Source organism: Cervus canadensis, chromosome 9 (assembly GCF_019320065.1).
Source record: "Cervus canadensis isolate Bull #8, Minnesota chromosome 9, ASM1932006v1, whole genome shotgun sequence".
NCBI lineage: Eukaryota > Metazoa > Chordata > Mammalia > Artiodactyla > Cervidae > Cervus > Cervus canadensis.
Genome location: NC_057394.1, coordinates 13,031,724 through 13,058,052, shown reverse-complemented (window position 1 = coordinate 13,058,052; position 26,329 = coordinate 13,031,724). Strand labels below are relative to the sequence as shown.

Genomic DNA, 26,329 nt, shown 5'->3' with positions numbered 1-26,329 from the left:
ATTTCCAAATTAAGCAAGATGGTTTTATATCTGTTTGCATTTTAATTTTGTTCTAGTCTAAAACGTAACAAACATGGTCCTGTTATCCAGCCCTGAGTGTTTGGCTAGAAAATATGGCACTACCTTATCTTAGCTTTCCAAGCAATGGTATTAGTTTAATTCGGATGCTGCACTTTGAAATTTTAGCTAAATATTGAAGTTCGAATTCTCTGCTCAAGCTTCATTAGTGGTGATTAGGTAACACAAATGCATCTCTGATTTATGCATGTCTAAGAACGATTCTGAAAAGCCATCTTGTTCGGGGTTGATTGTTCTTGTGTACGATTTTGTCCTGCGAGGCCATCTTCTTCAAACACTGTGATCAAGGAGGCCACCTTTGAGAGATAATACTGGCAGACCACATGTACTCTGCAAAATAACATTATAGAAGCAGTTCTAGAAATTGAGAAGACAGATATTTTTGTGATAATGAGAGGCTGAGACTAAATTTATAGAAAACAGATTTACACTAAGACAGTTGTTTTTTTTTAAGATACATTTCTAAATTAATTTCTGACATTTGGAAGTATTTTGACAGTACTTCATTTGTATAAAGCGTTATGTGTAGCAGCCTCATTGACTTGTTTTTGTTTAGTCTGGTTTTTATATGATCGTTTTTACCTCTGTTGATTTGGTGAAAAATAATTTAACTTTTTTTTTTTTTTGAGGCTCTAGCTGGCACGAGAAAACTCTGGATCCAGCCAGGGATTTTTCTATGCCCTAATTTGTGCATTGCAATGAGCATAAAATTTGCATCTAGTTTTATTTTTCAATCTCTTTACTGGTATTTGTGTAATGCAAAATTAAATGTTGCAGAGCGTTAATTAACCAAGGAGAACTATAATCATCAACAGAATCTATATAGGAAACCTGTGAAATTCATAGAGGCTCAGAACTTGAGAGTAAAATAGCCATGTTTTGAAACAGTATCATTGAGTTTGCGCTGCAACCAAATGACACAGTTGAGCAGAAGAAACCCAAGTGATGAAGGAGACGTTTTTTCATATTCCAGGGAATTGTAAAAGTTTCCCTTTTTCATCTCAAAAGCTTGACGAAAAATAGAGACAGAAAAATGACTGAACTTAAGGTTAATATTTTGTGGGAAGGCTGCCTTAATATATAGGGCCATAAAAAGTCTGATTTCGATGCTACTGAAGTTTTATTTTTAAAAATTAGTATTAAGAAGATTTTGTTTTCTGAATGTGTCTTAATTTTATTTGAATTCCCTACTATTCTATCAGGAATCAAAAATGGAGTCTTGTGTCTTAAAAAGCGATCTTTTTTTTTTTTTTTTTTAATAATAAGCAATAAAGGGAATTGTTAGAGTGTTTGAAGCAGGCAATATGACTGTTTCTCAGGTTTTGGAGAAGTTCTTCACCTGGCTTTTTATTCTCCCTTCACTACCAGAACTACCTATGCTAGGATAAGACACACTCCTATATTTTGTTCCCAGGGGGATTGGAGAATCCATAGCAACTGATACCTAGGAGGATGATCCTATTTTCCCAGGGGTAAGATTTTACTCCTTTTAGGGAAGAGATTTTACTCTGCTTGTAAGCTATCACGCAAGCCTCACAGTTTCAGGGATGCTGGCCAAAGATATGAGACCCTTGGTTCAGAGCCAAAGGACTTTATTACTCACAGCACAAGCAGCAGCATGAGCTTCATGGGTGCTTTGGTTCTCTTCTCTGTTTTCCCCTTGCTTGCCCTTTGCCCCCACCCACCTCTCCTGCCCCAAGTCACCACATGGAGGTGGGGTGCTGGGTACACAGTGGTACACCTAGGATGCTGGGTACACAGTGGTACACCTAGGATGCTGGGTACACAGTGGATTTGTGGCACAGCTGAGGACCTCTGCGTGTAGGAAATCTAATGTTTTATGATGGACTATATGTAAGCCAGACCAACCTTTACCTTGGAAGGAAACACTATTTTTATCTTCTAAGGATATTTGCCATCCAAACACCCTTGAAAAGATAGGCCAAACAAAAGCTGGAACAACATGTGGAGAAACACCTTGGAGAATTGTGTCATGTATGGATATGAGAGTTGGACTATAAATAAAGCTGAGCACTGAAGAGTTGATGCTTTTGAACTGTGGTTTTGGAGAAGACTCTTGAGAGTCCTTTGGACTACAAGGAGATCCAACCAGTCCATCCTAAAGGAAATTGGTCCTGAATATTCATTGGAGGGACTGATGCTGAAGCTGAAGCTCCAATACTTTGGCCACCTGATATGAAGAGCCGACTCATTGGAAAAGACCCTGATGCTGGGAAAGATTGAAGGCAGAAGGAGAAGGGGACAACAGAAGATGAGATGGTTGGATGGCATCACCGACTCGATGGACATGAGTTTGGATAAACTCTGGGAGTTGGTGATGGACAGGGAGGCCTGGCGTGCTGCAGTCCGTGGGGTCGCAAAGAGTTGGACACAACTGAGTGACTGAACTGAACTGCTAAATGAAAAATTCTGGACTCTGCCTGCATCCACTTCTCCACAAATAGTGTATCGGGTGCTCTTTCAGTGGCATATGAAAGTAAAACTAAACTGGTTCTAGTATACTATTTTTATTACAGTCACAAGTTCATCATTGGTGCCTGGTTCCTTTGATCAAGCAAAAGTCATCGCACACCTGGAAATCAACAACAGGAAACTCCAATTTGTCATAGCACCTCCTAACACCTGAAACTCCTTTCTCCCCCCCCACCTCTGAGTAGTCTGGTAATTTTGAATATTTCCTGGTCAACTTTTGCTGACTATTGTTGAGTCAAGTTTGATCAAAATATTAATATAGAAATGAGTGTCTTAAAGATAACTGCACTTCCATTTCTGGGCCTCCTCCCCTGTATTTTATTTTCTTTATCTTACCCTTTTGGTTATTATCGGAAAGAATTGTATAAGATCTTCGAAAATATAGTGATAGGAAATAAGAAGTGTCTCATCTTTAGTCTCACTCCTAACGTCTGACCCCCAGCCAGCTTGCTTTTGATCGTCTAAACTCAGGCTTTTTTCTTTGGTTCCTCAGAGATGGTCAAATTTCCAACCTGAGTGGCTGTAGATGGATGTGCTGGGGTGTTTGACCAGGAGTGCGGTCAAGAGTTGACTATATTACAGTAGGTGCTTTCAAGGTGGATCAAGGGTCTGGAGATTAGGGCATATTTTAGGGACTCAGCTATGGGCCATGAAAGATGTCGTAGCGGAGCCTGTGTTGATGCAGAGTGGAGATGTCCCCATAGATGCTACTGATGCTTCTGCTCAGTCGTGTCTAACTCTTTGCCACCCCATGGACTGTAGCCCACCAGGCTCTTCTGTCCAGGGGATTGTTCAGGCAGGTATGCTGGAGTGGCTTACCATTTCCTCCTCTAGGGAATCTTCCTGACTCAGGGATTGAACCTGCATCTCCTCCATGTCCTGCATTGGCAGGCGGATTCTTTACCAACAGCACCACCTGGGAAAACATTAGTCACTCAGTCGTGTCCAACTCTTTGTGACCCCATGGACTGTAGCCCACCAGGCTCTTCTGTCCATGGGATTCTTCAGGCAGGTATACTGGAGTGGGTTACCATTTCCTTCTCCAGGGACCACCTGGGAGGCCCCACTATGTATGATAGCAGTCATTGATTTTGGGGGTAATTCAATGAAAAGTGTAGTACCATGAAAATTTGATTTTGCTGTGTAAACCTAACATTAATTTTAGTCATTTATGTGAACGACATAACATGTATCCCTAATTACCAGGCAGCACAATGATTATTCATAATGCTAAATATGTGTCAGATCAATGCTTTTAAGTTGCATTGATGATTACACTAAAATCTGCTCTGTGTGATGCTTCATCTTCGTTGGGATGGGCATCTGCTAAAGTAGCAGGGCTTTCTGCTTACAGCCTAACATGTTTTGGGTTTTTTCGTGGATGGAGAGATTCATCTGTATTGCAAAAGATAAATCTGCAGGCAGGCTGACTGTGGGTCACTATGAACAGTAGAATCCTTGCTTCTTGAGGAGTGCATGCATGCTCAGTTGCTCAGTGGTTGTGCCCGACTCTTTGAGACGCCATGGACAGTAGCCCGCCAGGTTCCTCGGTCTAAGCAATTTTCCAGGCAAGGCTAGTGGAGTGACTTGCAATTTCCTACTCCAGGGGATCTTCCTGGCCAGAGATCGAACCCGTGTCTCTTGCATCTCTGGTGTTGGCAAGCCGATTCTTTACCACTGTGCCACCTGGAGAGTGGTTAGGAATAGCAGGAAAGCTGTCATTTGAAGGCTTTAAGCCTAGTGGCTAATTACCTAATCTTCCACTTGTTTGGGGGCTTCCCAGTTGGTGCTAGTGGTAAAGTCCCTGCTTGTCTATATGCAGGATACTTGGGTTTGATCCCTGGGTTGGGATAATCCCCTAGAGGAGGGCATGGCAACCCCGTCCAGTATTCTTGCCTGGAGAATCCCATAGACAGAGGAGCCTGGCAAAAAGTCCATGGGGTCGCACAGAGTTAGACACGACTGAAGTGACTTAGTACGCATACCTCTTATCTCTGCCCCTTCTATTCTTATCAAGGAATGATATCACTGAACCCTGGAAAACATGATGTGTACCTTCATGCCACCCAGGCAGAGGAGTATACAATATCCTTAATATGCTGAAATAAATGGAAGTTCAAAGAATTAACTGAGAGTGGGAGGATGAGTGCTATAAATTCCTCTTTTTCCTGCTTTCTGAGTCAGGATCTAGCCTTCCCCTTTATATTTTTGTCAGTCTGACTACTAATTTTACCAATGTCTATTACCCAAGACCACTTTGCTTTAAAGTTTATTAGTGTGGCATCAAATTAGAATGAAGTGAAACAAAGTAAGAGGAGTCCCGTTAGGTATTTTCTCCAAAGAATAGTATTTTCACCACCGGAAGGGGATGTCTGAGCATCAGTCTCTTAATTACTGAGTGTTGAATACTCAGGCCACACATTTCGCTCCCCAGAACTTGATAGATGAAATAAGAGGGAAAGAAATCTGGTGTTTGCCGAGATGAAACTCAAATCACTGGCTTCTTTTAGTACTTTTAGTATAGTTTAGAAATAAAACTTTAGTGGTTAGGTCATTTTGAACTTTGTCTTTATTATAAAACAGTGTGGACTGTTTATCCATGGTCAAGTTAGCCCTTGGTTTTAGGTCAGTTTAAAACTCTTTAATGGTGATTTTATAGTGGAAACAGAAATCCTGTACTTCTGTGAAACAGAAGTAACCAGGTCAGTGGAATTACTGTAGAAAAATATCTTTTTAAAAACTGCTGGCTTAACTTTGGCCTCTTAAGTTAAGTATAACGTCAGAGTTGTTCCTGCCAGAGTAATGAGACTGCGTTATCTTTTGTGGAAGAGTCAACTTCACTGAATGCTTTTTTATTATGTGTATGTTTAGTTGAATTCTGAGCCTTGGTTGTTCTAGGTAAATTTTTGAAAGAACAAATTCATTTTCTTCCTTATTATCTGGATGTGTTGGGATAAATATGGTAAAGATAACATGTATATAGTAACTATATAATCAATATTTTTAATCTTTTGTTATGACTACTGCTATGTGAGACTGAAGATACTAGGATTGATGTAGCTATATAATCAGCATTTTGACCCTTTGTTATAAATTGTTTCTGCTGTGAAAAACTAAAAATGAGTAGATTAATAAGAACATGCATTATCCATTTGTAGTCAGTTTGCAGATGAGGCAAGTGGCCCACTATATCCAGATTTGAATGTCCAACAGCCCCCTACTTTGGTTACACACATTATTGATATGTAAATACATTTCTGTAAGTAATAAGTGAGTGTATTGTTCTTAGTAATGAGTTATACAATGTGTTATCTTATTTATATAATCCATATATATTTATTTTATATATCTGTTATACATGTCCTTAATTTTGTATGCTATGATGAACTTAGATTCTAAGTTCCTAGGAGACCCTTTTGCTTCTGTCTCATTTATCTTAAAGTCATCTGAGAAAGTGACAATTAGAGGCTTACAAAGGCTTCTTTTTGCCTTAGTGATGGTATTTAAACTGAGGTTTTCTTAGGTTATGGAGAAGGGAATGGCAACCCACTCTAGTATTCTTGCATGGAGAATCCCATGGACAGAGGAGCCTGGCGGGCTACGCTCCATAGGGTTGCAGAGCTGTACATGACTGACTTAACACTTTGTTAGCTTAATCTGATTTTCCCTATAACTTAGTTTATATAAAATTGTAAAATTTACTTATATTTACAACTAATTTTTTGATGTAAATCATAGATTTTACTGTGCAGTCCTGATTTTTAATATTATTTTTCAGTCTGAGGTCAAGTTTTAGGATGCTGTCTAGAGTTTTTGCTTTGGAAAATGTAGCTACTGTATATAATTATAATGTTTGCATATTTATGAAATAAATTAATCTTTTTGAATTACTACCATAGCTACCCTTGGTGTATGCAAATAATTTCTCATCTTTAGTATTTATGGATGCAATGTTTTAATAAAGTAGCAAAATAATAGGCAAAAAAAATGTTGATATGTTTAACCTCGAACAATTTCACGGAGACTGAATACAATTAGTTTAATGGCCCTGGTTAGAATCTCTCCTCTCATTTTGTCCTTGTTCGGATGTATACTTCAAGGGTCAAACACATATTTACCCTTTAAATGGAAAATTTCTGTCATTTGAATATGGCAAGATTGAGATTTATCTTTAAAACACTTGATGGAAACACTTAGCTTAAGTTGCAAAAATGCTGAAGATCACAAGCTTGATAATCCCAGGTTGGGTCTCTTTAAAAGAATCTCAAACTGCAAACCATATAAAATGATTTCCCTTAACTTGCAGCTTCTGGCAGCATAGGTGGTACAAACAGAAAACAGTTATTTGCTTGGTGACAATGTGGCAGTTCTATAAATGTGGTGTACAAAGTGAACACGTAAATAGTATTTCAGAAACAGAGAACCATCTAAGACTCTGTTGGTTATAGTATAGGTGCTGGACATTTTAATGGGATTGCTTCTTAATTACCAAACTCTTTTTGATAGCCATGAAAAAAAATTGAATTGGACAGTATTGATTCCAAGCACTTCTGTTCCTCTTTAGGGATATTCTGAGCTGGCAAAACACATACAGATGGGCAGACAAGACTGCTTAGTTTGCCCTCTGCTGAATTTGATCAATAGGAACCTATTTCTATATCAGGGAGAAGTAGCTCTGTTAATTTAGGCCGGGAAATCTCATCATTAGATACTCTTGAGTAAGAAGATTTCAAACGTTTTAGTTATGATATAAATTCCATGTAGGCACTTTTAACAGTAAATTTTTTATCTTTTTTGTTTTTAACATGTCCGGTGTGTCTTTGAGGATTATGTTTTTCTGAATAAAAATGCTAAGAAGGCCTTGGCTAGTGTATCATACCCCTGTTCTACTCTATGCTCTATCTATAGTGGAAACATTTTTTCCATAGTATTGCATATCGTTTTAGGAACTGGAAAAACATAGAATTTTGTAAGAAAAGAACTATTTGACCAATAGCAAGGTAGTGTTTTTTCCTTTTATTGTAATTCAGTTAACCCACTTCTGTTTTGTATTCTGTATTCCCATACTGCCATCTTACCCTTATGTATTCAAAACCCATTTACTGAACTTTGCTATACTCAGGGGTACCTGGTTGGTAACTTGGAATCAAGAATACATTGTGGGCCTTCCCTGGTGGCCCAGGGGTTAAGACTTTGCCTTCCAATGCAGGGGGTGAAGGTTCAATCCCTGTTTAGGGAGCTAAGACCTCACATAGTTCTTGGCCAGAAAACCAAAGCATGAAACAGAAGCCGCATTGTAACAAATTCAATAAAGATTTTAAAAATGGTCCACATTAAAAAAAAAAAATCTCTTTTAAAAAAGGGAATACATAGCACATTAGGATTGCCAAATTATATTTTTCTATTTTATACATTTATTCATAAAATTGTAGTAACAAAATTATATATGGTTTATGAATTGGCTCTGATTTATGATACTTTCATCTTTTAAGAAAACACCCAAAGAAGTTTTTCTAGATGTTTTCTGCTCAGTTCTTCTAATGGAACCATTTCTCTAAGTGCTGAGATACACTCACTCAAAGGAGTAGGGAGTAATCAAAAGGGTCAAAGCCTGGGCAAACAGCTGTGTTTCAGACTCAAGGTGCTTTGGTTCTGATTTGACTTCCTTTTTTAACACTTGAAATAGATTCTAAGAGACTGTTCTCCCCAATCTGTTACATTTGTCAAGTTCTCAAGACAAAAAAAAAAAAAAAGATGATTTTTGAATTGCAGCTTGAGAGTTAAAATTCCCAGATCACATTTCTATTTCCTGCTGTACGTATTCTGAGGGAGCTGTAACATTATTAAAATCATCAGGGAAGTGGAGACTGCAGTAGACACTGATAAAAAGAAGTTTGTAAGAAAGAGGCTGTGGAAAGAGGGAGAACATCCATGGTTTGTAATTGGTCTTGACAGGAGGGACATTGGAACCCTTGCGGTCAGTGCTCTTCTGAGATTATAATTCATACCCATTCAGTTTTTATGAATTTTATCATAAATAAGGAATAAACAAACCCAAATGGATTTCTCTAGTAATCACCAGGCAAAGGAAAAAGACATATACATGTTATCTTGTTCTGAGCCTGACAGACATGGATGCTTTCAAGAAAGGGGATGTCAAGATCATCATCCAGTTGCTGATAATGAAGACAGTCTTGGTTGTTGCATTGGAAACGTTCAACAAACTGTGGAAGTCATACTGGTTTCAAGGTAGTGTGTAAAGGATAAACACTGGCTGTATCTGAAAGTGAGTGAAAGTCGCTCAGTTGTGTCTGACTCTTTGCAACCCCATGGATTGTAGCCTGCCAGGTTCCTCTGTCCATGGAATGCTTCAGGCAAGAGTACTGGAGTGGGTTGCCATTTCCTTCTCCAGGGATGGAACCCAGGTCTCCTGCATTGCAGACAGATTCTTTACCATCTGAGCCACAAGGGAAGCCCACAGTTCTAAAGAGTGCAACACTTACAGTTCTAAGTAGGTCAGTTTAAATCCCTGATATCAGGACTAGGCATGTAGTTTTGGAATAAAGATGAATTCTGATGTGTCCGTGGTTGTAGTGTTGCACTGTGTTCCTACTTGCTTATTAACTGCGCTAAAAGGGTGATTTTAATTGTCTTCCTGTTTTCAACAGTTCTTGGTAGGGCCACATAGCCTGTTCTTTCCCTGGCTCTAGGCACACAAATGACAATAAATTCTTTCTGGACAATGATGCCCTGCCAGCTATGAAGGGATTGATCGGTGTTCACATTTGTTTTTGTAACTTAAAAATGGTAAATTGATAATGTCATCATTAAGATCTGCTTTAATTAACTGGTTATAGTCTGTGCATATATTTGTAAAGAACCCTCTACAATTCAGAGTTTGAAAATTGCTGGAGTAATTTGAAGTTTGGCCCTAGAAACATTTTGAAAGGTTATTTGCTTGATTCTCTTTGTAGCTATAATGATGATTAATGAGCAAATTGGTTTATTTTAACTACTTTTGAGTAGCTAAATTCACTATATTGCAATTATGAAAGGCAAGAGTTTCAGTAGATTCTTTTACTTGGAGTTCAAGGTTTTGTACATGACACCACAGCCACAGAAATAATTTCTGTGAAAGGATGCTGTTTTCCCCGAGATTGAACCGTTCTTCTGTGGGTTTTTAACCAGGTCACTGTGCCATTATTAGTGGAAGCAGAAAGCAAACCCAACAATGAACAGAGAAGTCTGGCTTTCAACTATCAGACATTTACCAGGAACTTAAACAAGTGAAAGGAGTTTAACTATGAAAGTGAATTGATTTGTTTGGAATTTTTCCACTCCTTATTTAAGTTGTTGATGGTTTTATATACAGGAAACAAGTTTCTTTTAATTTGGCAACTAAGCGTCATCCTAGAACACTTTCCCTCTCAGTGCTCATAGATTTTTCGATAAGACTCCAAAATGTTTTGTAAAGATATATTTAGTTATTTTATATTCTCTGAACTTTAGGTTAGGAAACAGGCTGCTGTCTTCCAACACTTTGAGACTGGATACTGTTAGTTATTGCAGGAACATTTGCTCTTCTTCAGAGAACTATCTGTGCATTGGTATTGATTTTTCATGTATCTATACTTAGTGGTAAACTGTAGGAGGCCATTACTTCACATAACAGAGGCTTTAAGAATTAGACAGCTCATATGGCTCTGAATTTTATTTGCAGGTAGTTTTCAGTTAAGGAAATCGGTCTGGCAGCATGCCTGCGTAGCTCCATCTACTTGTATCCCTTTTCTTTCAGTGATGAGGTTCAGAGCATCTTGTCAAGAAGTATAACTTATGTTCATATAATGCATCTAGACTGGACATCTTCTGCCAAAAACAAGCTGCCTGGGGGCAAAAAACACAAAAAGCATCCTGAGTGCTATTGAACATCTCACTGTAGGCTTTTAATTATCTGAAATTTACATAAGCAACTCCATGAAATGGGAGATACACCCAATTAAATGACAGTACATTTACTTTGCTGCAGAAATTGATGATTTATATCTTGGTTTCCCTGCATTGCATTAATTACCTATTTGTTAGCATATTAAAAAGCATCTGGGTAAAATTTAACCTACATATATTCAAATTAACTACAGTGATTGATTTGTCTGTATACTTATTCACTCGTTTATTTAGTAAATTTATGTGCTAGACACTGAGGATAAGAAGACATATAAACAGATATAAACAGCTTCATATTCTTCAAAAACTGACAGTTCTGCTTGGGTGATAAACATGTAAGTAAAAATTATAATGTGTTGAGAAAACAGCAATAACAAAATATGTAGAATGCAGTTAACGATATTCATTTGCTCATTTAATAAACTTTATCCGAACCTCTACTATATGTAAGAGTAGACATGGTGTATAGTAGGTGGGCCTGAGTATATCTGGTCTGAGAAGTAAGGACAGGTCAAATGCTATTAGAAGATCATTGCTGTTTCCATTTCTGATGTTATGAAAGATCACTTGATTAAAATAATCACAAGCTAGAGAAAAAAATAATTTAAAAATCTTCTACAAATGCATTGCCGAGCTAATACAATCTAAACAAAGCTAAAGAGACCCAAATTCAAGTGAGATCTGGAATTCGGGAAGTTGGGTGAGCTCCAAAGCTGGCTTCCACTTCAGGGGTTTCTGCCAAGTCCATGAGACCTTGAACTTTCTCATCAGGGCCGAGTGTTTCCAGATAGTCAGGGTACAGGTAACATCAATGTTACAGAACTCTTCCTGAGAAGAAGGAAGAAAGCGGGCAGTCTGAAACCTCTTGTATGGGGCAAGCAGATCCTTGATACAGAAACCTGGCGAAAAGGCAAGTAGGTTAGAAGAAAAATTTTGGCTCTTCTCCTCATGAAATTAGATGCAAATGTGTCAAGTTGTGGCAGACAAAATCCAGATAACATCCAAAAAGATGGTATATAGTGTTATCTCAGGAATACAGAGTTTATTTAACGTTAACAAATTGATTAATCTATCACACAAAACAATAATCTTTTTAAACTTCCAATGGATTCAGGGGAAAAAGAATTTTGTAAACTTCAGCATCTATCTATGACTTCCGAAAAGTAATTCTTGGCAAACTAAGAGAATAATGAAAGTCTGATGAAAAGAATCTATACAAAACTTACAGCAAACATTCACCTGATGGAGACATACTGAAAGCATTCTTTTTCAGGCCAAGAGCTGTCACTACGTCTATTCAATATTGTACTGGAGGTCTGTGCTGATGTAATAAGACAAAGAAAAATAAGAATTGGCAAGAAGAAGCAAAACTGTCATTGTTCAAAGCTTATCTATGTAGGAGCCGCAAAAAGATATGTAAATATGTTGCTAGAATTAATGAGACAGTTTAGCAGGTGGCTGGATATAAAATCAATATCTAAAAGTGAGTTTCATTTCTATAGGCTAACCCTGAGAAGTTAGTGTGACAACATATGAAAGTAATAAGAAATAATGAATAAATCTGAGAGAAGTTTTATAATACTATATGCCTATTTAAACAATGTGTAAAGTTAGACAAATAGAACTCAGGAAAAAATGTAGGAGATTATAAATTTTATTGCAAAGAAATTAAAGAAAATCTCAAAAAAATGGGGAGCCATATATCATAGTCTTAGATCAGATGTTATTTTTTTCCTAGTTGATTTATAGATTCGATGCCAATTTAGTAAAGAGCTCAACAGCATGGTATGTATTTGTGTAACTAGATAAGCTTAAAAAAATTACTTGAAAAAACAAAGTCCAAGGAATATCCAGGACACTCATGAAGAAGAATAGGCGAGGCATGTTCTTTTAAATCTGTATTTAAGTCTATATTTCATTGTCCATATTTAGACAATGTACAGAGTTGAATGTGTAGAACTCTGGAGTAAAATGCAGACAGGTATATATGAAAACTTTATAAAGATAGCATTACAGAATGGGGGTAAATGTAAACAGTAATGGACAAATGATTAGTCAATTGTATGGTAAGATTGAAATTTGGTGCCTATTATATCCTTATAAAAAGTAAGTTAAAGTGACTAAAATTTTGCAAGTGAAAGAGTAAATTATAAAACATTTAGAAGAAAATGTAGGAGTATGTTTTCATGACCACAGGATAGAAAGAGATTTCTCCAAATCATGCAAGACCCCAAAATGCAAATCATTAAGGGAGGATTTAATTTCATCATATTAAAATTAAGATATTCTTTATCAAAAGGCACTGGTAAACAGAGTGAAAATACAATCCACAAACTGGCAACACATACAACTGGCAAACAACTAGTACCCGGATAACAAATAGTACTCCCTCAATTGAGTAAGAAGAAGACAATCCAATACAAAATAGAAAAAAAAAAACAAAAAAAACAAAACAAAAACCAAGATTTAAAAAAGAAAGAGAAAATTATAAGACTCACAGACACATGACAATGTATTAAACAACATTATTCAGAGAAATGAAAATTAAAAACACAATGAAATACCATTCCCCGCTCTCTCAGTTCAGTTCAGTCGCTCAGTCATGTCCGACTCTTTGGGACCCGATGGACTGCAGCACGCCAGGCTTCCCTGTCCACCACCAACTCCCGGGGCTTACCCAAACTTATGTCCATCGAGTTGGTGATGCCATCCAACCATCTCATCCTCTGTCATCTGCTTCTCCTCCCGCCTTCAATCTTTCCAAGCATCAGGGTCTTTTCCAAAGAGTCAGCTCTTTGCATCAGGTGGCCAAAGTATTTGAACTTCACTTTCAGCATCTGTCCTTCCAATGAATATTCAGGACTGATTTCCTTGAGGATTGACTGGTTTGATCTCCTTGCAGTCCAAAGGACTTGCAAGAGTCTTCTCCAACTCCAGGCCAGAATACTGGAGTGGGTAGCCTTTCCCTTCTCCAGGCGATCTTCCCAATTCAGGGATCGAACCCAGGTCTCCTGCACTGCAGGCGGATTCTTTACCAGCTGAGCCACAAGAGAAGCTCAAGAGTACTGGAGTGGGTAGCCTATCCCTTCTCCAGGGGATCTTCCCGACCCGGAAATTGAACTGGGGTCTCCTGCATTGCACGTGGACTCTTTACCAACTGAGCTATCAGGGAAGCCCTACTCACTCGCTAAAGCTACCAAGAAGAGAGTTTTGTGTGGTTGGAACAGCAGTGGAGAACCCTCATTCACTGTTGAAATTTCTTAGTAATTTAAATGTTCACACACTTCCATATTTCTAAACACCGCTTCAATGTATATCACAGGGAGAAATGCTTATACATATTGTACAAAAATGTTTCTAGCACCATAGGTCATAACAGCTATTCTAGAAACAAGAGTGGAGCTTATAAATAAGTATGTGTGTGTGCTAGGTCACTTCAGTCATGTCCAACTCTTTGTGACCCTATGGACTTTAGCTCACCAAGCTCCGCTGTCCATGGGATTTTCCAGGCAAAAATACTGGAGTGGGTTGCCATGCCCTCCTCCAGCGGATCTTCCCAACTCAAGGACTGAACCCAAGTCTCTTATGTCTCTTGCATTGGCAGGTGGGTTCTTTACCACTAGTGCCATCTGGGAAGCCCCATAAATAAGTATGCATATATATTTATATCATGGAAAGAGAAGAACCATAGGTTTCCTAGAACTAACTATATAATTTAGAAATAGTGTCAATAGAATTTGATCACCTACTGGAAGATAGTACAGAACCTACCTTCTGGAAGGAAGATAGTGTAATGGAAAAAAGAGGTAGAGTGATTTCCTCTACTAGTTTGAGCAATTATGTCAATAGTGGTGTTATTGACCATGATAGTTTCTCTAATCATTTCTATATTTATTTTAAGTTTTAAAGCCATAAAAGGCCAGAGAAGTACTTCCTATCTCTCTTAATTTGAAAACAGCACATCTGTAGTATCCATTATAAACATATTATGATATTGGCAAGACACTTCACACATTTGTGCACACTCATAGAAACACTCAGAGAGAAACTCAAAATGGCAAAGCTGATAGAAAAAGAGGCTCCAGCTTAATAGTATTAAGTATTTAAATTATATATACCCTCCAGATTGGTAAAAGCTAAGAAGTTGGATGAAACTAAGTGTTAGGTTGTAGATGGGGACTCTCATCCAATTTTTTTGGAGTAAAAATTGGTATAACTACTCTGGAAAACATTTTGGTATTACTGAGTAAATCTGAACCTGCATATAACCTTTAAACCCAGCGTACTTGCTATTAGGTGGAAACTCTCATGAATGCTTGCAAATTTTCACTGGGACACATGCATAAAAATAACTTTAGCATCAAACATAGAAACAACCCAAATGACCATCAGGATTAGAATCAAAATCTACATGAGGTCTTACTCTGTGGACTACTACGTAGCTATAAAAATAACTGGAATGTAGCTTGTGCCTTCATTCGGATGAGTTTTGCATAGACGTAATGATGAATGAAAAGAAGCAAGCCTCTGATAATACACAGTGTATAATTTCACTTCTCTCAAGTTAACAAACAAAACTTTTACTTTGCATTTTATTTTTATTGAAATATAGTTGATTCACAATATTATATTAGTTTCTGGCATACAGAGTATGTGTAGTGATTCAGTATTTTTACAGATTATACTCCATCACATATTACTATAAGATAATGGCTATGATTCCCTCTGTTGTACAATTTATCTTTAACAAATGAAACTTTTAACACATTATTTAGAGATGTAACCCACATGTGTTAAAAGAAGTGTTAGGCCCAGGAAGAGAGGATGGGGGTGATGAGGAAGTGTGGGGTGACTGAGGCTGGAACAACAAGGAACTTCTAAAGGATGGTGCAGTTTTCTACTTTTGAATCTGGGTGGTGCTTACATGGGTGCTTCAGTTCAATTCAGTTCAGTCCCTCAGTCGTGTCCAACTCTTTGCGACCCCATGGACCGCAGCACACCAGGCCTCCCTGTCCATCACCAACTCCCGGAGTTGACTCAAACTCATGTCCATTGAGTCGGTGATGCCATCCAACCATCTTATCCTCTATCATCCCCTTCTCCTCCCACCTTCAATCTTTCCCAGCACCAGGGTCTTTTCAAATGATTCAGCTCTTTGCATCAGGTAGCCAAAGTATTGGAGTTTCAGCTTCAATATCAGTCCTTCCAATGAATATTCAGGACTGATTTCCTTTAGAATGGACTGGATGGATACAGGTGCTTACTTTGTCATAATTTTTAAAAATCTTCATGTGTTTTCTCCATGTGATCATATCATGGTCAATTTTACAATAATAAAAATGTAAAAATGAAACATTAAACCAAACTATGAGGATATCTCTCTCTTTGAGCCATTGAATTACAGATAATTTTGATTTGTTTCTTTTTCTTAATATTTTTCAACTGAAAATGATCATCAAAAAGAAATGACATGGCTTCCCAGGTGGCGCTAGTGGTAAAGAATCTGCCTGCCAATGTAGGAGACATAAGAGATGCAGGTTCTATCCTTGGGTTGGGAAGATCCCCTGGAGGAGGGCATAGCAACCCACTCCAGTGTTTTGCCTGGAGAATCTCCATGGACAGAGGAGCCTGGCAGGCTAAGGTCCATAGGGTCGCAAAGAGTCAGACACGATTGAAACAATTTGGCATGCATGCATGTTAGCATTTTTAAATTGGAAAAAATTTATTTGATGAGAGGGGACACATGCATCACCCATGAAAAGTCCTTGGTCATAGATTAAAATGATTGGTGCCCCTGAGTAGAATTTTTTCTTAGCAAGACATGTTAGGGAAAAAGGTTAGGAAAAAAAATGCAGTGTCACTTGAAGCTAGTTTCCTCGACTTCAATTGTTTTGCCTTTACACGTATTTTTCCAGTTTCTTCTTTCTTCCTCCCATTTGTAAGTTAAGTGGAAGACATACTTATTGAACTGAGAGCGAGGTCATTTTTTGGCTTTTTGCTTTTTCTCCCTCAACGTGACATCATGTACTGCTTTTCATTTTGGGTGGGTGGGCATTAAGTAGTCTGTCTAAGGAATCCTTTGCACATTAGTGGTCTCACTTGTCAACTTACCCTCTAAGTTGGAGTCCTCCATGCTGGCTAGAATTCAATGCATCGCGTATATGGATCTCATTGTGTATAGTGTTTCAAAATGTGAAAGTGCTTCCAACTCTCCTTGTGTACTTATTTGCATTTCAGTGGAGAGGTCTTTCTCAAGCATGGTCATCTAATATGATGTGAGGAAAAATGACTGCAGGATTACATGCAGGAGAGCGATCACAGCAGTTGGCACCATCGTTTACTTAAATCTGTCCTTAGTCCCCTTTCCTTTTAATTAGTCTCATGGGAAAAGAGAAGCAAGATCATGCTGCAAAATGGGATATTTTTGGAATTCTCATTTTTCTTTTATAATCGTGCCTCTGGTCATTTTTATTTTTTACCTCAGTAGAATTTCTAGCAAAAACCAGAGACTGGACAGGTTGTGGAACACCTACCTTATACAAGGCATTGTTCAAACTGTACAAATATACAGAGCCTGCTCTTTTCTCTTATGACCAAAAGGGACAGACAACCATGCTAATAATAGTACTTCATGTGAATAATGCTGCAATGAACTTGGGAGCACAGATCTCTCTGTGAGCTATTGACGTCATTTCCTTTGGGTATATACCCAGAAGTGGGATTCTCGGATGGTTTGGTTGTTCTAATTTTAATTTTTTTGAGGAAACTCCATACTGTTTCTCATAGTGACTGCCCCAGTTTACATTCCCATCAACAGTGCCCAGTGGTCCCCTCTTCTTCACATCCTTGCAGCGTCTGTCACCTGTTCTCTTTTTGATAATAGCCATTTTCAGAGGTGTGAGGTGGTATCTCACTGTGGTTTTTATTTGCATGTACCTGTTGGCCATTTGTATATCTTCTTGGAAAAATGTTTAATCAAGACCTTTGCCAATTTTTAAATTGAGGGTTTTTTTTTTGGCTGTTGAGTTATAGGGGTTCCTTATATATTTTGGATACATATTTTGAATTAACCTTTTTTAAAATCAGATATTAGGTTTGCAAATATTTTCTCCTGATTCATCCATTTGTTTTTCATTTCATTGATTGTTTCCTTTGCTGCGCAGAAGTTTTTTTTTAGTTTGATGTAGTCCTAATTGTTTATTTTTGCTTTTTTCGCTTGAACTTTTAGTACTGTTACAGCATTTTTCACAATAGACAAAGTTATTTTGACATATTAGACATTTTATATTAGACATCTATATTAGACATTTCACTGTGTGTATGTTTATCAAAACATCATGCTAGACACCTCAAACACATACAATATTTAAAGTACTGATAATTATTATTATAAGTGATGACAATAACAACCACAGAATTAATTTAGCATTTCCTCTATAAGCAGCCTTTATATATTAAGTCATCTAGTATTCAAACAACTGCATCACATGGCTGTTATTTGATATCATTTTGCAGATGAGGGAATTGAGACTGAGACATCAAATCGGAATTGAGACTGAGACATCAAATCATGTGCCCTAAGTTATAGTACTACTGACGAGTACAGTCAGAATTTAAAAACTTCTGAAAGGTACAGTCAGCATCTTGAATATGCATTTCTCATAAATTATGAGAAAGCATACAAAGCAAGAAATTGGATGTCTTTAAATTGAGGGACTTCACTTTCACTTTTTACTTTCATGCATTGGAGAAGGAAATGGCAGCCCACTCCAGTGTTCTTGCCTGGAGAATCCCAGGGCCGGGGGTGCCTGGTGGGCTGCCGTCTATGGGATCGCACAGAGACGGACATGACTGGGGTGACTTAGCAGCAGCAGCAGCAGCAAACTGATAGAAGTGTAAGAACACAGAAATTGAACTGATGGAACATTTATTTAGTTTCGTGGTCAGGTAGCCTGACTGTAGACCCACTGTTTGTACCCACTACATATATGGTGTTCAAGTTCACTACAAAATAAAGCTGAAAATAAGGTTGGTGCAAGGACTAGGTATGGACTGAGAGTAGTACTAGTCAGGGTGAAGATGCCAAATGAAACCCGGGAATTTGAAACTGACTTCATTAAAGACCCATTCCTATTGTGGTATAGTCAGTATTGATCAGTCCTGTGGTTTTTTAGGTTGACATTCAAGGTCTGTGTCTTCCTAATGATTAAAACTTCTGTTTTCTTTATGTGTATCTAAATGTTGACTTTTCCCAGCGACTATTTACACTTCAAAATGTCAGAAATTGCTCCACAGCATCCTAAATGAAAACTTCGGTGCCTTAAGTCTAAGAAAATGACCAATCAGACTTAGAAACAAGTGTGCAAACAATGTGTGGCATGATGTACTAGGCATCTTGAATGGGTTTTCCTCATAAATTATGAGAAAGCACAGGAAGCAAGAAACTGCACCTTTAAATTGAAAAAAGAGTGAGTAAGAACACAGAAATTGAACTGATGAAGAATTTATTTGGTTTTGTGGTCATTTGACTGACTATATTTTGTGCGGTCATTTCAATTTTAATACACTACACCACCCCACCCCACCCCCATCATGTGGTTAATCAGATGTCTTTTTTTCTGCAAGGAAAATAGGGACACTGAAAGTAAAATACATGCTAATCCATAACTGTGTTTGAGTGATTGTTCCCACTGAAAGTTTAAGTCTACCCAATACGCTCATGCTGAGTCAAGGTGTCACCTTCTTAAACAAAAAGACAAATCTACTGTGCATATATTATGGAGCTCTGTTTATAGAGGCTATGAAGTGATCATTTAGAATTTTACATGTTTTTAAGACATAAAATATTTATCTTGGATCTTGGGGCACTGAATGTAAAATACAGTAATTCACAAGAAGAGCTGCCTTCACCAAGCTCCTCTCTTTGGCAAGACCTAAAAAAGTCCATTTTCTATTACTGTTCCATATTGATCTCCTTCAAGGAAGCTAGTGAGTAATTTCAGCACCACTGTTTTCTTCTTGTTTATTCATGTCTTTTAAGAGAGAAAAGAAATATTTGCTAATGGAAGAAAAAAAACAACATATTTGCACCATGCTGTGCCTTTCTTTTGACAAGGGCAGATGTGGTAAGGAAGCTTTTCTCCTTCATAAAATTGTTTACAGGAAACAGTGGGAAAGAGCAAAAGAATAACAGTGTTTCTTTAGCAGCTGGAGGTTATCTGAATGGAGTCTTCAATTCCCATGCATGTTTTGTAATGCAGATTTCTTTGAAAATGGTCTTGCCAGTGCACCTTAAATACATTTTGGAATTATTTTACCATGAAATTAGTTTTCTCCATCATTGGCTTAGTTGAATCCCCCGCCTTTTTTTTGATCAATGCTGGGACATTAAAAATAAAGCCCTGGCTGCACATGCTACTTTTATAAGTTCCTATCACAAATCCATCAGTGTGTGTTGCAAACCAGGTCATTGTTGCAGTCTGGTTACTTGGTACTTGCTCCTCCACCTCTTGCCCCGAGCCTTCATTCTCCACTTCTGCCTCTGATGCTGGCCCACATTTGTCTACTGATTATCATTTATTATGCAAATAGAGAAGGAAAGGAGAAGGAAATGGCAGCCTACTCCAGTATTCTTGCCTGGAGAATCCGCTGGACAGAAGAGCCTGGTAGGCTACAGTCCATGGGGTTGCAAGAGTCAGACTCGACTTAGCGACTAAACCACCACCACCAGAGAAGGAAAGGTGCTTCGGGAGAAAAAGTGGCACAGAATTTTTTTGCAACTGGATGAGCCATATCAGAAATTACTGATCCAAATAGCAACTCATGGTTCAGAAATTATAGTGGGAAACCAGCTAATGGTGATGATGTTGGTAGAGGTGATAGTGGTAAGGGTGATGGAGGTGGTGGTAGGAATGGTCTTCGAGATGGTTGATGGTAGCGATGGTGACAGTGGCAGTGGTGATGGTGATTGTAGTGGTGATGGTGGTGTTGGTGATGGTGGTGTTAGTGATGGTGGTGTTAGTGATGGTAGTGATGGTGATGGTGGTGTTGGTGATGGTAGTGATGGTGATGGTGGTGTTGGTGATGGTAGTGATGGTGATGATGATGGTGGTGATAAGTAATGGCAGTGATGGTGGTGTTAGTGATGGTAGTGATGGTGAAGATGATGTCGGTGGTGATAAGTAATGGCAGTGATGGTGGTGTTAGTGATGATGATGGCGGTGGTGATAAGTAATGGCAGTGATGGTGGTGTTGGTGATGGTAGTGATGGCGATGATGATGGCGGTGGTGATAAGTAATGGCAGTGATGCTGGTGTTGGTGATGGTAGTGATGGTGATGATGATGGTGGTGGTGATAAGTAATGGCAGTGATGGTGGTGTTAGTGATGATAGTGATGGTGAAGATGATGGTGGTGGTGATAAGTAATGGCAGTGATGGTGGTGGTAGAAGGGGTATGGCAATGACTTAAAAAAACATCAAAATCAGTTGAGATTCTAAGAAATATGGTTGGTGCAATGCTTTCTCTCTGTGCTGCTCAATTTACAACAGGTGGTCCTCTTTCTATAGTAACATTTTTCTGTTACTATAATACAATTAATTAAATACCTGTATTTAAAAATACAATTAATTTTCACAAGGGAAGTCTTTATCAAACATGCTACATACATATAGAAGATACGTCAAAGTCAGCAAAATATATTTTCAATGATTTGTTGGGCACCCATTCAGTACCCTTGGGGAATGAGAGTTATAAAAAGAAAATTAACCCTGTAGATGTAGTCGTGTTAAAAATCTCCCCATATTCACTTTTCCAACTGCTTTTATACCTGGGAGTATGGTCTCTGTGTCATTGCTAGTTGGCACATTTTTTTCCATTCCACACTTTGAAATATGAATCTATTACAGAAGGATCATGTTGCTGAGGTATTGGGGATGAATAAGTTACGAACAGTAATTAGTTTTCAGACACTCCATTTGAGCATGGCAATGCATTTTTTCACCCAAAATAATTTCCTCCCAAGCAGTTGGTTTGTAATAAGAAGAGTTTAGTTTGACTCAACTCGCATATTCTGAGTGGGTTGTCTTTATCTTCTTGACATATCATTTTCCAATCTCATTGTATTGTTCCTTCTGTTCATTGTTTCCCACAAAAGATTTCCTCTTCTAGAGAGGTAACCTGTGACACCTATTCCTCATATCTTTCCCGTTAGATGACAACAGCAAAAAATAATTTTTCAACCCAGCCCATGTACCCTCCACCTAAAGCCCTGCCTCTTCCATTATCGTGGTTCTCAGAAGTGTTTTAAGAGTTGTCTCCCTTTGTTTATACTTTCTCGTCTTCTCTTCAGCCCGCTGCAGTCTGGATTCTGTCCTGATCACTCTGCAAATTTCCCCTCAACGTTAGCCAATGACCATTTTTGCTCATAACTTTTCCTCCAAGTAGTAAGCACCTTTAATTTCATGGCTGTAGTCACCATCTGCAGTGATTTTGGAGCCCCCCAAAATAAAGTCTTCCACTGTTTCCACTGTTTCCCCATCTATTTGCCATGAAGTGATGGGACCAGATGCCATGATCTTAGTTTTCTGAATGTTGAGCTTTAAGCCAACTTTTTCACTCTCCTCTTTCACTTTCATCAAGAGGCTTTTTAGTTCCTCTTCACTTTCTGCCATAAGGGTGGTGTCATCTGCATATCTGAGGTTATTGATATTTCTCCCGGCAATCTTGATTCCAGCTTGTGCTTCATCCAGCCCAGCGTTTCTCATGATGTACTCTGCCTGCAAGTTAAATAAGCAGGGTGACAATATACAGTCTTGACGTACTCCTTTTCCTATTTGGAACCAGTCTGTTGTTCCATGTCCAGTTCTAACTGTTGCTTCCTGACCTACATACAGATTTCTCAAGAAGCAGTATTCCCATCTCTTTCAGAATTTTCCAGTTTATTGTGATCCACACAGTCAAAGGCTTTGGCATAGTCAGTAAAGCAGAAATAGATGTTTTTCTGGAACACTCTTGCTTTTTTGATGATCCAGCAGATGTTGACAATTTGATCTCTGGTTCCTCTGCCTTTTCTAAATCCAGCTTGAACATCTGGAAGTTCATGGTTCACAAATTGTTGAAGCCTGGCTTGGAGGATTTTGAGAATTACTTTACTAGCTTGTGACAAACTTAGCATATTAAAAAGCAGAGACATTACTTCACCAACAAAGGCCTGTCTAATCAAAGCTCTGGTTTTTCCAGTAGTCACGTATGGATGTGAGAGTTGGACTATAAAGAAAGCTGAGTGCCGAAGAATTGATGCTTTTGAACTGTGGTGTTGATGAAGACTCTTGAGAGTCCCTGGGACTGCAGGATACCCAACCAGTCCATCCTAAAGGAAATCAGTCCTAAATATGCATTGGAAGGACTGATGTTGAAGCTGAAACTCCAATACTTTGACCACCTGATGCGAAGAGCTGACTCATTTGGAAAGACCCTGATGCTGGGAAAGATTGAGGGCAGGAGGAGAAGGGGACGACAGAGGATGAGTTGGTTGGATAGCATCACTGACTCAATGGACATGAGTTTGAATAAACTCCGGGAGTTGGTGATGGACAGGGAGGCCTGGCGTGCTGCAGTCCATGGGGTCAAAAAGAGTCAGATACGACTGAGCAACTGAACTCAACTGAACTGATTTTTGCTCAACCAAGAGCCCATTCCTCAGACTCTTCCTGGTCATCTAGATGGCATTCTACCTTGTTGATTATACCCTCTCTGATAAACTGTTAGACCGATAGCCCGCTTCTAGACTTGTCCAAGTCTGGGAAGCTTATTCCAGAGCATCGGTGTTTATATCACAACTTTGAACTGCTGGCCAGAATCTATTCATTTATCTGTCCTGCCTCTTTTGTATCCCTCATGCCTAGCATATGTATGACTATTTTCCTCAGGTTTCTTTCAATTTTGAGTTTTCTTGAGCTTAAGCAAGTGAAAGTGCTTCCCTGGTAGCTCAGACAGTAAAGAATTTACCTGAGATATGGGAGACCTGGGTTCGATCCCTGGGGTGGGAAGATCCCCTGGAGAAAAGAATGGCAACCCACTCCAGTATTTTTGCCTGGAGAATCCCACAGACAGAGGAACCTGGCCGACTATCCATGGGGTCGCAGAGAGTCAGACATGACTGAGCGATAACACTACTTGCCTAGGCAGATGGAGGATTTATTACTGTGATTCAGTGTTACATCTCAGATCAAAAAGCAGGAAGCGCTGCCAGGCCTGTGGGGGCTGAGAACAGGAAGCGGCATGTCTGGGAACCAAGACGGTTGATCTTGGATGTACTCTGCCCTCTGGAGCCAATGAACTATGAACTCCTGCTTCCTTGTCTGTTTCACCCCCATTTTTTTTTCTTTCTACAGACTAGCTCTCCCTGCTTATAAGCTTTCTTTTTGCTCCTCTGGGTTTACAGGTCCTCAGGGCCCATTGTCTGTGCCAGGGGAGCGGGGACGAGTGATAGAAACCCCCAGAAGTTCTGCTCACAGGAGTGGGGGAGGCAGGCCAACATTCCCATTTCAGCAGGCTCTTAAAAATCTGGTGAATGACTGAGCATCTCTCTCCCATCTTCTCTCATTTCCTTAAGCAATCTAAACTCTCCAAACACTAGTATTTCTCACTGACAAGAAAGTGATTTTAGCCAGCAGAGCTTCAACCTTCCTCTCCACTCCCCTTAGTCCCACAGTGGGATATATTGTCCTTATCAAAAGAGCTATTTTTATCTAAAATGAGTTCTTTCTGGAGTCTGAGTAGACCATCGTCTTCTTATTTTGGTTAAAAAAAAAAAGTGGGAGAAATGGATTCAGTACTTCTGTGAGTCAGTTATTGCTACAGGAATGCAGTGTGATGAACAGTGACCCAAATCTCTGACAAGCGCAAGCGTTTCTTTTTCTTGCTCTGGGATCTGCAGGAGCTGAGGTCTGGCGATTCTGACTGAACGTGTTGCAGCCAGGTGTGGGTCCGATCATTTCAGGACCTCGGCTGAAGGGCCAGGGGCTCTGTGGAATTTGCTCCTCCTGGGCAAAATCCTGAGTGGAAATAGGGGTTGCTTCTGCAGATCTGGGTTCAGACTTGACAACTCTCCTATTGTTTATAAAGTCAGAGACACAGCATTAGACTACCATAGTCCTCAATCACTTAAAAGATTTCAGTGGATTTTCCGTTTTTAAGGGTAAGTTCCAATCCCTGGTGGCTCAGAGGTTAAAGCGTCTGCCTGTAATGTAGGAGACCCAGGTTCGATCCCTGGGTTGGGAAGATCCCCTGGAGAAGGCAATGGCAACCCACTCCAGTATTCTTGCCTGGAGAATCCCATGGAGGGAGGAGCCTGGTGGGCTACAATCCACGGGGTGGCTAAGAGTCGGACACGACTGAATGACTTCACTTTCACTTTCCAATTTCTTAGGTCTGTATGCTAAGCTGCTAAGTCTGTAACCGCCTCTGGCTGACGTCGTGAGCCTCGTTTCTTCTCGTTTGTCCTCATGTGTGAACAGTGTGACTGAGGCCGGTTAGGATCACTGTTGAAACTGCCATGTTTCATACTGTCTCAGGCTGTTCTTTTGGACTTTCCTCCCCTTCCTTATGTAACGAACTCCCATTTAACACTAAGGTCAAGGAAACACTTCCTCCTAGAAGCCTCCCGTGATTGCCTTGAGCTGGCCCTGATGCCCACCTCTGTACTTCTTAGTGTCTGGTGTTTCCCTCTCTCATTGTCCTTACCCCCTGCGCCATATCATTGCTATAACTCTCTGTTCCTCTGGACAGAACTGAAAGTTTCTCAAGGACTATAGTAACGCCTTAATCAACTTGCATCCCTAGGGACTAACACAGTGCCTGAAACTTACAGGCATCCGGTCAGCATTGTGAACGGAAAGGAGAAGAATGAAAAGGGCAGAAAGTGAAGCGGGGAGGGGAAAGACAGGGGAATGGACGATGGTGGCTAGTTACTTGTGGCACTGCTCATTCACCGGGTTCATCCAGGGAGCTTATGTAGGAATACCTTATTTTTTATAGATGAGAGATGCTGGAACTTAACCAACATAGCAGAATTAGCTCAATATTGCAGGCACTATTCTCCTATTGAGAGCATCTAGACATTGAGTGGGCTTCCCAGGCAGCTCAGTGGTGAAGAATCCACTTGCCCTTGTAGGGGATGTAGGGGCCGAGCTTTCGATCCCTGGGTCAGGGAGATCCCCTGGAGGTGGAAATAGCAACCTATTTCAGTATTCTTGCCTGGAGAATCCCATGGACAGAGGAGTAGTTCTCCAAGTACTTGTCTAAACCACCAGTGTCTTCCCAAAGCCAAGTTTGTGCCCTTCTCACTTTCCCATAAGTGTTTTGTGATTCCCACCTTGTCTGCATGCACGTGGGTGAGTTGACTAACAGGGAGTGCTCTTGCTTTGTAATTGACTGATAGATAGTTATATGCATGGTCTTGAGTACCCCGGGTGGGATGGTAATAAGGAAATGGGGACTTAGTTGGTCGTAGATTGTTTTCTTTATTCAATAAACAAAAGGGGAGGAATGTAGCCAGGGCTGGGTTCCTCTGTCTTCTTGGCTTGTATCAAAAGGAGTTTAATCTTTATCTGAACTTCTCTAGAGCCTAAGTGACTGCATGCCAACTCATGGTAGATAACTCCTTCAAAAAGTACATGCTGACTTGTTTTTGAATGCATGTGCTGTTTAAAAATAGGTAGGGAGTTTGACACACACCTGAGGGCCTCGGAGATGGCAGCTGAGGTCTGGCCTTGCAGCCTCTTCCGGAAGAAGGGGGGACGCTTTCTCCTCAC

General features: G+C 39.4%; 1 protein-coding gene and 1 non-coding gene across 2 annotated transcripts in view; both read left to right on the top strand.

The window, feature by feature from the left end:
* The window catches only part of HS6ST3 (heparan sulfate 6-O-sulfotransferase 3), a 704,010-nt gene that overhangs the window by 358,232 nt on the left and 319,449 nt on the right, over window positions 1–26,329 (top strand). The gene's annotated exons all lie outside the window — the stretch shown is intronic.
* On the top strand, window positions 24,726–24,797 carry TRNAY-GUA. Its single transcript has one exon. It is a non-coding gene; the product is annotated as a tRNA-Tyr (tRNA).